Source organism: Parasteatoda tepidariorum, chromosome 5, assembly GCF_982258835.1.
Source record: "Parasteatoda tepidariorum strain Cologne lab strain chromosome 5, Ptep-v5.0, whole genome shotgun sequence".
Taxonomy (NCBI): Eukaryota; Metazoa; Arthropoda; class Arachnida; order Araneae; family Theridiidae; genus Parasteatoda; species Parasteatoda tepidariorum.
In genome coordinates, this window is record NC_141759.1 from 71,116,774 (window position 1) to 71,129,029 (window position 12,256).

At 29.1% G+C, this 12,256-nt stretch overlaps 1 long non-coding RNA gene across 1 annotated transcript; it reads left to right on the forward strand.

Moving 5' to 3' along the window:
* Positions 1 to 3,872: 3,872 nt before the first annotated feature.
* On the forward strand, positions 3,873 to 6,329 carry LOC147809497 (uncharacterized). The gene is made up of 2 exons (XR_015433781.1): positions 3,873 to 4,032; positions 5,719 to 6,329. It is a non-coding gene; the product is annotated as an uncharacterized LOC147809497 (long non-coding RNA).
* The last annotated feature ends 5,927 nt before the right edge of the window (positions 6,330 to 12,256 follow it).

Below are 12,256 nucleotides of genomic sequence, written 5' to 3' on the forward strand. Positions count from 1 at the left end.
CACTCGGCTCTACAACTAAACTCATCATGTGTGCTTAAAATGCATGGTATCTTATTTAACTTAAAATAAATGAAAAATAAGTTTCGGATCATCCTCAGGGATGTTTCCCAGACCGTCACTAACACCCCATTGTGCAGCTCTAGTGCGACGTAAATGAACTACAACAGGGGTGTCAAACTCAAAAGTTAACTTGGGTCAAATAAATAATGCTTAACTTTAGGTGGACCGCAAAAAAAAAATCAATATTCTTTGAAACAAATATTTTTATTTTGAATTGTAATAAACATATATAAAGTTAAATTATTGTTTACGTCCTGATATTTGACATCTCTTCTCTGCTATTACCTTTTCTATTTCGGGAGAAATTTTATTGGCCGAGACTACTATCAAAATTGATTCAACGTGAGCGTTATTAATACGGTTTCGGACAGGAGATTTATTTCCATTCATAACAGAAAATAATTGCTCTCACTGATAAGTACTTCCAAACTTGGAAATAATTTCATACACGAATTTTCGAGTATTTTCAAACCTTGCTGGTAAATATTCGTGAAATTCAGGCACACCCACTTCAATGAATTTTGCCTTCAAATTTGAGTCGCACTGAATTTCAATCACTTCCATTTGCTGTTGTTGTTGTTGTAGTTCATTTACGTCACACTAGAGCTGCACAATGGGCTATTGGCAACTGTCTGGGAACCATCCCTGAGGATGATCCGAAGACATGCCATCACAATTTTGATCCTCTGCAGAGGGGATGGCACCCCCGCTTCGGTAGCCCGACGACCTGCACGCGAAGTCGAGCACTTTACGATTGCACTGTTTAACGAGGACCCATACCGCACACCCTCGGTCCCTACGCAGACTGATCCAAGTGGTCACCCACCCGCACACTGACCGCAACCAGTGATGCTTGACTTCGGTGATCTGCTGGGAACCGTGTCTTAACGATCAGTCCACTGCGGGACCTCTTCCATTTGCATATAACTGGGTACTGAGTCTATATTTATTGAGAAAATCGAAGAAAACAAACAAAATTTGTCTTCCAAAGAATTAAAATCTTTAAACCTTGTTTCAAATTCTGTTCTAAGATTTGAAATTTTTTTCTGCGTATTTTTGATACGATGCAGTATCATTTAAACTAGATTTCTTCGTGTTGCACGTTGGAAAGTGCTTTAAATCTTCATTTTTCAGTTGCCTTTTCCAAAGAAATAGTTTACATTTGAATGTTTTTTTAATTATGTCAAACATGTTCGTAATGATCTGATCCTTGCCTTGTAACAATAAATTTAAATCCGATAAGTGTTTGGTTATATCAACCATAAAAGATAAATCTTGCAACCATATTTGATCGGAGAACAAGCTTGTATCTTGATTTATAGTTAGTAAAAACTGACATATTTTTTCTTTCAAATCCCAGAATTGATTGAGAACCTTGGATCAAGATAACCAACTTACCTCGCTATAATAGGATAAACCTGAGTATGTACTATCTAATTGATAGCTTAGTGTGAAACGGACTCCATTTCAGCCAATTAGAATTTTACATCTTTGAGCGAACAATTTAAAATGATCCGTATAGTTTATAAATAAAGTATTAAGTATATTATAATTTTATATGCTGGTTTCGTTTCTAATTCACATTTCTATTTTATTTTTACTTTGCTTCGGATATATTGACTGGGCCACAAAAATGTTCATCTCGTGCAGCATGCGGCCCGCGAGTTTGACACCTCTGAACTAAGTGCTGATGACACTAGGCAACCAAGTGGAGGCAACTAAGTTAAGAAACCGGTTTTTGGTTTCTCGTTTGTGATCACACGTTACAACCTTCGCTTGTTCAACCAACTAGTCCAATCCCAGAACGGCACTGGTATTGGACTATTATAGTATATAACAGTCCAATACCAGAACTTATATTTTTCAATGAAGTTTATTGCTAAAAGCTCTTTTAATTATCATGGAAGCGATTATTGACGATGTACTTGAAGTAGGCGTTGAGCTGATAGCTGAGATTCTGAAAGAAGAACTAGAACAGAAAAAAGGTGATTTAAAAGCAAAATAATTTCTTTCGTTTGCTTTCAAAATTTCATTAGTACTCGGAAATATCTGTCAAAGAAATATCTATCAAAATCTGTCAAAATGAGTTTAAAAAGCTTAGCGTTCAAGCTATATAATTTTGAATTTTCAAATATTTAAACATTTGTAATTAGTAATATGCTAGTTTTTTTTTTCATTCACTTTTAAAATTCAATAATAATTTGTAACTTTTAATATCTCCACAGAGGAAATTAGTTTATAGGGAAATAGTTTATTCGCATAATCTTTGTTATTTAAGTCCCAAAGACAAGGATACGTTTGAAAAATTTCAAAAAAAAAAAAAAAAATACATAAATCACTAGAATTCCATTTAAAACTAGTCATAGTTAGAAGATTAAACCAAGTTCAAATTTAAAAGATAAAAATTCAGGATGTGTCAGAATCAGCACGTGTATTTTGTTTACTAAATGGTTGCTAGTTAAGTGCTGATGACACTATAGGCAACCAAGTGGAGGCAACTCGTTAAGAAACCGGTTTTTGGTTTCTCGTTTGTGATCACACGTTACAACCTTCACTTGTTCAACCAACTCTGAATAGTCAAATACCAGAACGGCACTGGTATTGAGCTATTATAGTATATAACAGTCCAATACCAGAACTTATATTTTTCAATAAAGTCTATTGCTAAAAGCTCTTTTAATTGAAGCGATTATTGACGATGTACTTGAAGTAGGCGTTGAGCTGATAGCTGAGGTTCTGAAAGAAGAACTAGAACAGAAAAAAAGGCGATTTAAAAGCAAAATAATTTCTTTCGTTTGCTTTCAAAATTTCATTAGTACTCGGAAATATCTGTCAAAGAAATATCCATCAAAATCTGTCAAAATGAGTTTAAGAAACTTAGCGTTCAAGCTATATAATTTTGAATTTTCAAATATTTAAACATTTGTAATCAGTAATATGCTAGTTTTCTTTTCATTCACTTTTAAAATTCAATAATAATTTGTAACTTTTAATATCTCCACAGAGGAAATTAGTTTATAGGGAAATAAGTTTATTCGCATAATCTTTGTTATTTATGTCCCAAAGACAAGGATACGTTTTAAAAATTTCAAAAAAAAAAAAAAAAAAAAAAAAAAAATGCATATATTACTAGAATTTTATTTAAAACAGTCATAGTTAGAAGATTAAACGAAGTTTAAATTTAAAAGATAAAAATTCAGGATGCGTCAGAATCAGCACGTGTATTTTGTTTACTAAATGGTTGCTAGTTAAGGTTGAAAGTATTTGGAAACTACTATATGACACGTTTCAACTAATCTGGTTGCTCCACTAAAGTTGAAAGGTTTTAACTTCAGTTGCTAGTTGAAAGCAGGTTGAAAGCAACCGGGCAATCATCATATGACACGTTTCAACTTCACCGAAACCGCGCACTAGAGCTGCAGAATGGGCTATTGGCGACGGTCTGGGAAGCATCCCTGAGGATGATCCGAAGACATGCCTTCACAATTTTGATCCTCTGCAGAGGGGATAGTTAAGGTTGAAAGTATTTGGAAACTACTATATGACACGTTTCAACTAATCTGGTTGCTCCACTAAAGTTGAAAGGTTTTAACTTCAGTTGCTAGTTGAAAGCAACCGGGCAGCACGATTCCAAACCGTAATGTTCCCAATCCTTAAGACGGGGAATATGCAACTTTTTCCCTCTTTCTCGGGAATACGTGATTCTAAGCCTTGGCCATTGTTTGCCAAGCCATCATTGTTTGCCAAGTTCTAAGCAATGACGTCAGAATAAAATAGGTTTGTGCGCATGTACCTCTTCTGGAAAAGTCGCGGTATGTTGATATACAGCTTCGAAATGTGCGAAGCTGAAATCGCCATGCCTGAAACAACTATTTATGTCATTTTTCATTAAACAAAAGAAGAGAATCTGCTAATTTCCTTGGTTGGAGTATCGACACATAAATTAAATAAAGAGTTCGTGAGTGATGCTAGGTAAGTCTAATTTTCTTAAGAGTACCGATGGTTCTTTTCGCGCCAAACTGTGAAGTTTTAACGCTTTTACTTTTGTTAGTTTTTCCTTTAAAAACCTTTCACAGATAGATACTAAGTGAAATTACGTTCAATATGTAAATAAACAGTTATGATAGGTATTGTGGGGGCGGAGTTATTCGGCCATACCAACCGTCATCTATCAAAAGGTACCTCTTGATAGAATCAAGTTAGCATGCTTTATATACTAGTGAATGATGTTAAACTTTTGTAGTGGTAGTTACGCCACAGTACTCCCCCACCAGAATTTTATCAGAGATATAATTCGATGAACAGATCTCACTAGTTGATGTACTTGTGAATGACCGGGAGAGAGTCACCGGATTTTTTTTTTGAGTGCTGAATGTGAGAGGTGTATTAACATCACCGTCGAAGTCGCTCCTGTGTTGCCATTAGCAGTCGAGAGTATGCAGGCGTTGAAAGTGTAGGTGATGTGTGAATGTTCGAGACGAAACTGAGAAGCAACAGCGCAGGAGGTGAATGATGCATTCACAAATAGCAAGTCAACCATACAATGTGGACTATCCATCGAAGTGGGCGTTACTTGCGTGAGCAAATCACGTTCGAAGGTCACCAATGTGGGGGCGGAGTTACAGACCATGCCAACCGTCATCTATGAAAAGGTACCCCGACATAGAGTCGAGTTAACATGTCTTATATACTAGTGAAATGCAGATGTAATTTTTGTAGTGGTAGATACGCTACAGTATGTTGAATTATTACAAATATATGTTCTTAGTAGTTATAGCTTTGGCTCCGTTACGAATATTATATTAAGTTATAGAATTTTTTATTTATATTACTTTATAAATTTTTATTGAATTTGAATTGTACTGTTATTAAGTATCCTTCCATTAACAGTCATATGCATAATTCATGTCATTGAGCAGCTCTAATGCGACGTAAATAAAGTACCTATTAATTATTAATCTCTTCTTAACAAAATATCGTGCATGACTTTAGTTTTCGGCATTATTTTTTCTAATCAGTTAATAATATAAACAATTGTATCTATTAATTTAATTTTAGTTGCATGGAGAAAATTTTTTAATAAACAATACATTTCTAGTGACAAAATATATAACATCTTACATCAGGCACATCTTAGTTTTAAAACACCTTTCAATTTCACAATGTATAGAAATAGATAATTTAATATTTGTTGTTACTATTATTTTTTGTTTTGTTGCTACAGAAGGAATTATGGTACTTATGTATTTCAGGTGCAATAAATAAGTAACAATTATAACACAAATAATTAACAGTAGTAATTATTTGTGGTGTTTAATTAAATGTGGATAATGGGAAACATAATAGAAAGATTGTGGTAATAGTGGTTTTCTGACTCCAAAGATTGATAATTAACAATATAATCCTTTTTAAAAATTGTTTCTAACAAAATATTCCTCAGTTTCCTTAGTGTCAAAAATATTTAAATTTTAATGTTATCAAATGTTATTAAAATTGTTTAAAAATCGTGATTTATCCTAAATCGGTTCCTTATAGTAAGTACCTACCTAATTAAACATAGAATTTCTAGTAAATAAAGTTTGAGTACATTTATTCGTTAAACAGATACCCCTTCCATTGAATGCTTATGGCCTCACTTTCTTTTTTTTACATTTTCAGCTACATTTATGCAGACAGCTTTCTATTTGATGAATGAGATGATTTTTCTACTGTAAAGAGGATTCTTATCCAGAAACTAATTTTGATATCTAAATTATGGACAGTGGCTAAGCTGAACTAAATATCACATGGCATCTTCAGTGAAATCACCAGTGCAATTAAGACAATGACAAAGGCTAGTAATAGATCATCAAGCAAGGTTTTAACTGATCTTCCAAGTAACCTCCCTAGACCAGCGGCTGCTACTAACTATCATTTATCATAGGTTTCATAATATTTTACAATGCTCTACATTATTTATGGACATCTTAAGTCTTTCTTTTTTTTTTTTGAAAAAAAGAGCTGTGATAATAGACTGTAATTTATTGTACTTAAGGATTTTCATTTCTTAATATTTTGAAATTTCTGTTACCTTTATATTTTTCAAACAATTGATTAAAATATATATATATAAAACCTGTATTCATGAAAATGTCTTTGATAAATTACATTTTTTTGTAAAATAATCTCCATGCTCAAAATATCTTAGTATTATGCATTAAAATTTTGTGAAATATTATATTTAATCATATTTTATAAAAAATAAAAAAATGCATTGATGTCTTAATCAATTTTGTGTTAAAATAGTGGTCAGATATAGTAGTAACTTAAACTAATTTCTTTGTCTGTGAAAATCATTGACTATTTTAACAATGCTCATTCGAAATTGCTGTAAAATTTATGCAAATATTTAAAAAATTAGATGAACAGTAAAGACATATTGAATTCAGATTGAACACTTGTTGAATTCAGTTGCATACAACAACGAGCCAGTTGCCCAGCACATTGCAGGTTCAAGTGAATTTGTTTTGTATGCATGCATGTGCTTGATTGTATTCAGTTTTATATTATTTTAAAAACAAATGATCATGGATTTTATTCGTTTATTTGACATGCTGCGCTATTGATTTGAATTCTTTTTCTTAGTTGCTTGAAATTCATATAATTTGATATTCTACGTAGCAAAATTTTTTCCTCGTTTTATCTGGTACATATGTTTTTTTAAAAACAAATAGGATTAATTTGTTTTGACATGCTTTAATGCATTGAAATTCACTTAATTTGATTTTAACTGTAGCAAATGTTTACCTCATTTTTTTATCTTGTATAATTTTTACAAACCATCCAAATCCAAAAAATATCCATTTGATTTTTCTACTATGCCTATCAGTCAGCTTACTAAAAGGCATATAATATATTAATTATTAGTCGAAGGGGAAAAATGCTATAGGGATAAAAAATTTTTACAATTATATTTGGCAGATCAAGTGAGGGGTCTGTCTAGGCCGAATTTACTACCGTTTAGCGGTACCTTCACAAATTCAACTTTAGGAAAAACGGTAGTTTCACAAATTCAGTTTTAGGAAAAACGGTAGTTTCACAAAATACTTTTTCTTAAAATTTTATTTTTGTATCCTTTAAGAATCGATAAATCCATATTTTTGTGTTGATTTTTAAATATAATTTTTAATTTTTCACAAATTATGTCTAAATTTTCACAAAATAGGTACCTCTCAGAAAAACCTAGACAGACCCCTGCAAGTTAATTACTGCTAGTTTCTTATTTTCCTAGGTGTAGATAATTTTTTTTTTGGTCTGTATGCATTATTCAAGTGTTCTATGTTAGATCTGAGTATGAGACCAGAAAAAAATTCAAGTTTTCTTAATACCCTTGATTCATAAAGTTATTGTTTTAATTGTACTATTTTTAATTATTGATTTCAATTCAATAAGTTATTGATTATTATTTCTTCAAAGCTTTGAGGTTTAAGTAAAGTTATTTCACCTGTGCATATTACAAAATGTTTAAGTTTATTATATTGTTTATAAAATAAGAGATCTCAGATGTGCTTTGAAATCAGTCCCCATTGATAATAATTGCAATTACTAAAATATATAATAATTTATTAAATTGTTATTATTTACATAATTAATTGTTATAGTCGACAGTAGCATTATTTAAACTTCATTTACAAATTCAAATTTATTCTGTTTCAAGTATTGAATAAATTTGTTAATTTTTATTTTCTGTTCTTTATGAGGATATAAGATTTTTTCTTCAGCAATATTATTAAAATTGTATTTCCAAAATTCTGTTTACATCTAGTTTTCAACATTTATTTTAACTGCATTTTATGGTTTAGAATATTTTATGAAAAAGTATATTTACATTGTTTAGCAATTAGCTTTTTTTATAATTCTAGTATTACATGCTTTATAATAGTTTCATAATCCACAGTGGGTATTGAATATTGTTTTAGTGCTTTTGAAATAAAAATTATTTAGTTAAAAAACTAGGGTGCTTTTTTTAGATTTTTTTTGCTATATATAACAAAGTTAATACCTGTTTTTGAAATGTAACTGAAAGCTTTCTAGCATTATGTTCTTTAATATAAGAATAAAATTAAATAATTTTTAATGGGCATTTTGGCAGCTTTTTCTTGAGGGATTATAAATATTTAGTTCACTGGAATTGTTCAATTTAAGGTTATCTTTCAAGAATTGTAGTTTTTATTCTATTTAATGAATTTGTTTTAATTTATAGCTCATAATGTAAATTTCACTGTCTAAGATCGGCAAGTCCTTTTTAATAAATTTTAAACTTTGTAAGTTAGGAATTCTGCTACAATTTTTGATTAAAAATATAACTTGACTTTATTATTCAACATATTTTATTTGTGCTAATGTTTTTTTCCTCCATGACCCTATCCTTACATTTTTTGGTCCCTGGTGATCTACAAAATAACAAGTGTTAATTTTTGATTTCTGGTGGAAAAATAAAACTCGGTTTTCCACAGCGTTTTTTTTTTTTTTTTAAACAATCCATAATAGCATTCCATAATTTTTATATTCTTTTCCTCTTTTATCAATTATGCAAAAACATGAAAAGCTTTCTAAGACTTAAAAATGTAAATTGGATGCAATCAAAAAATTTTTTTGTGTTTAATGAAAATAACTAACGTTTGTTAAAAGTAAATATTATAAATAAAAAATGTTTCGATTGAGTATAGATCTTGTATTTATCCTTTTTGAAACCTTTATTTTCATGTACTGTTGCTTTCATTGCATAAGTCTTAATTTAAGACCATCAGCACTAACAGCTTTTTTTTAAAAAAAAAAAACTTGATATCTAAAAAAAACTGTTTAATGCCATGATTGTAGAATATCCTATTTTACTGGCTTACAACTTGCATCTTCACACGCTAAGTCACACTAGTCAAATTAATATATTTAAACCTATTGTTTTCAAAATTAACATTAATTTTTTTGTTACACTTTTTTTAAACATAAAATTTGTTAACTTTGTGTTAATAGTATCATATTATGGATTCACAAACTTTTGTTTCTTTCCAACTTAAATTTTAATTTAAAAAACCGTAATGTTCTATAGCCATTTCCTTTCTAATGAGATAATTAAATACATAAATTAATTTCAATCCTAACCAAAAAAATCTTAATAAATACTACAAATTCTTCTAATTACAAGGAAATATTAAATATTTTTAAATCAATCTTTTGGTTATTTTCTGCTGATATTTGGGTAGCTCTCTGCTATAAAGTTTAAATGGTAGACTATTAGTTTTCCCCCCCAGATATACAGGGTTTGAAAAAACCCGGGGATTTTTGAAAAAACCCAACCCGCCTGGGTTTTATTGAAAAAACCCGGGGAAAATTGGGTTTTATTTGAAAAAACCCGGGGAAAATTGGGTTTTTTCATTTAGTGCTCATAAATTTTACTGTGAAAATATTTTTATTTATTAAATAGTGTTGTAAAAGTAAACACTATAATTTCATCTGACTTTTACCTGTAATAAAATTAAACTGGAATAAATATTTAATGGTCTTCCATGTTTTTATAATACGATTAATAGAAAGTGAAATTAAAATTATGTATAATTATAAAGAGTATCAGTTACTTGTTTCTTTTTCAAATATTTAGATAAATATACGCATTTTAACTTTATAGTTTCAAAAAACAAATTAATCTTAAAATTATAAAAAAGCATATATAAAAAGTTATAGCTTATTTTTTTAAAATCAGATAATAAAACTTTAAATTTGTTTATTGTTGTTTAATGTATCACTTAATAAATTTTTTTTTTTGTTTGCTTTCAATATTTTTAAACATGATTAAAAGAAACAAAATAAATTGTATTCAAATAAAATCTTAAAAATAATATTTAAAAAATTTTAAAAGTAATATTTTAATTTTTAACTGTTTTTTAATTGTGATAAACTTTCTCCAAATAGTTAAAAATTGTCAGCAGATGTTAAGAGTTAACTTTAAAAAAAAGGTCCATTTTTTCCTTTATTATTATTATCATACAACAGATTCAAAGTGTCTACATTTCTCTCTTAGATGGCAATACACTTTTACGAGTTTTGTAGCTTTATCTATTCCTAATCTATTTCGAAGTTTACTCTGCACCAAACCGAAAGTTGAAAAGTGTCTTTCGATAGAGACAGAGGATGCTGGTGCTGAGTGCAAAGAAAAAAGAATTGACAGAAATTTTGTGGAAGCTAGGAATTTTATTTATTTACTTATTTTTTTTTTTTTTTTTGCCATAATTTTCCACTATTTTTTGATGAAAACTGTTCAATAACAGTGTCAAGCGTCATTGATTTTGGAAAGTATTCAGGATAGGAAATTTTGGATGCCATAGCACGTGGCAGAAATTCTGGATGATGCTTAGAAAGACAGCTTTCTGCTAATTGGTCTTGTTCATCATTTAAAAATTGTCCCCTTGTTTTGGGATCCAGGATGCATATGCTAATAAATGATGTGGCTGAACAGCCTGATCTTTTAACAAAATGTTTATGGGATTCTAATTCATCACACGATAGTAAGTTAATTCATATTTCAACAGGTTCTGAAATTGAAATGTTTTCTGGTTGAAGCTTTTTTAAAGGTTCAGAAACAATTCATATCTGTTTTTTCCAATTGATAGTTTATTGGTAAAGCCCAACATTATTTAATTTTTTTGACATATAAAATTGTTCAAGAACAATCTCTTCATATTTATGGTAATTATTGGCAAAAGTTTTTACGCGCTCACTATATGAATTCCACCTAGTATCATTTGGTCATCAAGCAGTTTTTTTCATTTGCCCATCCATGTGCTTGATGCACATTTCTAAAATATTTGTTAACTTCAACGATATGTCCAATGATAGTATTAGGAGATACTTCTTTTTGAACCAAATTTTAAAAAAAACAATTTGTGAAAAAAACCACCAAGTGGGTTTTTTCAAAGTGGGCCCACTTGGGGAACCCTGGTTATATGTATTTTATATTAAGTTTAAATAACGCATTATCACTAATACATATTTGAATCTTCTTTATTTTTAAGTACATTACGTTTCATAATTTTTTAACTCAAGAATTATAAAATATAAATGCAGTAATATAAAAGGTACAAGTTTATTAATCTTTTTGTTTTCACACACATTTATTTACTATATTTATTAAACATATGGATATTACCTATTATAAAATTATAATCTGTAAATATTTATAATCAGTAAAAACTAAAATTTTTTCTGACTTGAGTTAAATAAAAAACTGAAATAAATATTTAATGGTCTTACATGTTTCTATAATAAGATTAATAGAAAGTGAAATTAAAACTATGTATAATTATAAAGAGTATCAGTTACTTGTCCCATTTGTTTTCAAATAATTAACCCTAGGAAAAGGATTTCATTTTTAGATAAATAATTTTAAAAAGTTCTCTTATAAAAAGTTTTAGCTTTTTTTTTTTAAAGCTAGAAAATAAAACTGTTTAAATTTGTTAATGTATCACTTGGTAAAAAAAGAAAAAAATTGTTTCCTTTAAATTTTTTTTAATATATTATATTACCTGTATGTATTATATTACCTGTTTATTAATATATAAAGCATGCAATTATATTTGAAAAATTGATCTTTTCAGACTATATTATTTAAATTTTTATTTGATTTAATATCATTAAAATATTACTTTTTTGAAAAAACCCACTTGAAGTTTTCAATAGCACCTACTGTAAAAATTATATGAATATTTAAGTTTCTTTTACTTTACTAATATTAAAAACTTAATCATATAAATCATGCAACTCTATTTGACAAATTTATCCTGCACAATAAATGTGAAACAATAAGTTTTAGTAAAAAAAAAGTTTTTTTTTTTGAAAAAACCCACTTATCTTTCCAAGTGGGTTTTTTCAAGGTGGGCCCACCCAATAAAACCCGGGCGGGTTTTTTCAAAGTGGGCCCACTTGGCGAACCCTGCAGATATATGAATGAGTTATTTGTTCAAAATATATTTTGAAGATTATATTTCAGCTTAGTATAAGTTTGAAGTATTATTTGAAATAAATTTTTCATTAATAATTCAACATTATGAAATATCATTCCCTCGCTCGCAACTCTTACCAGTTACAAATGCAAAAAATTTTAATGCTTTGTCGTTCAACCTTTACCGTTTAATATTAATACCTGTCATGCTGTGACTATGAA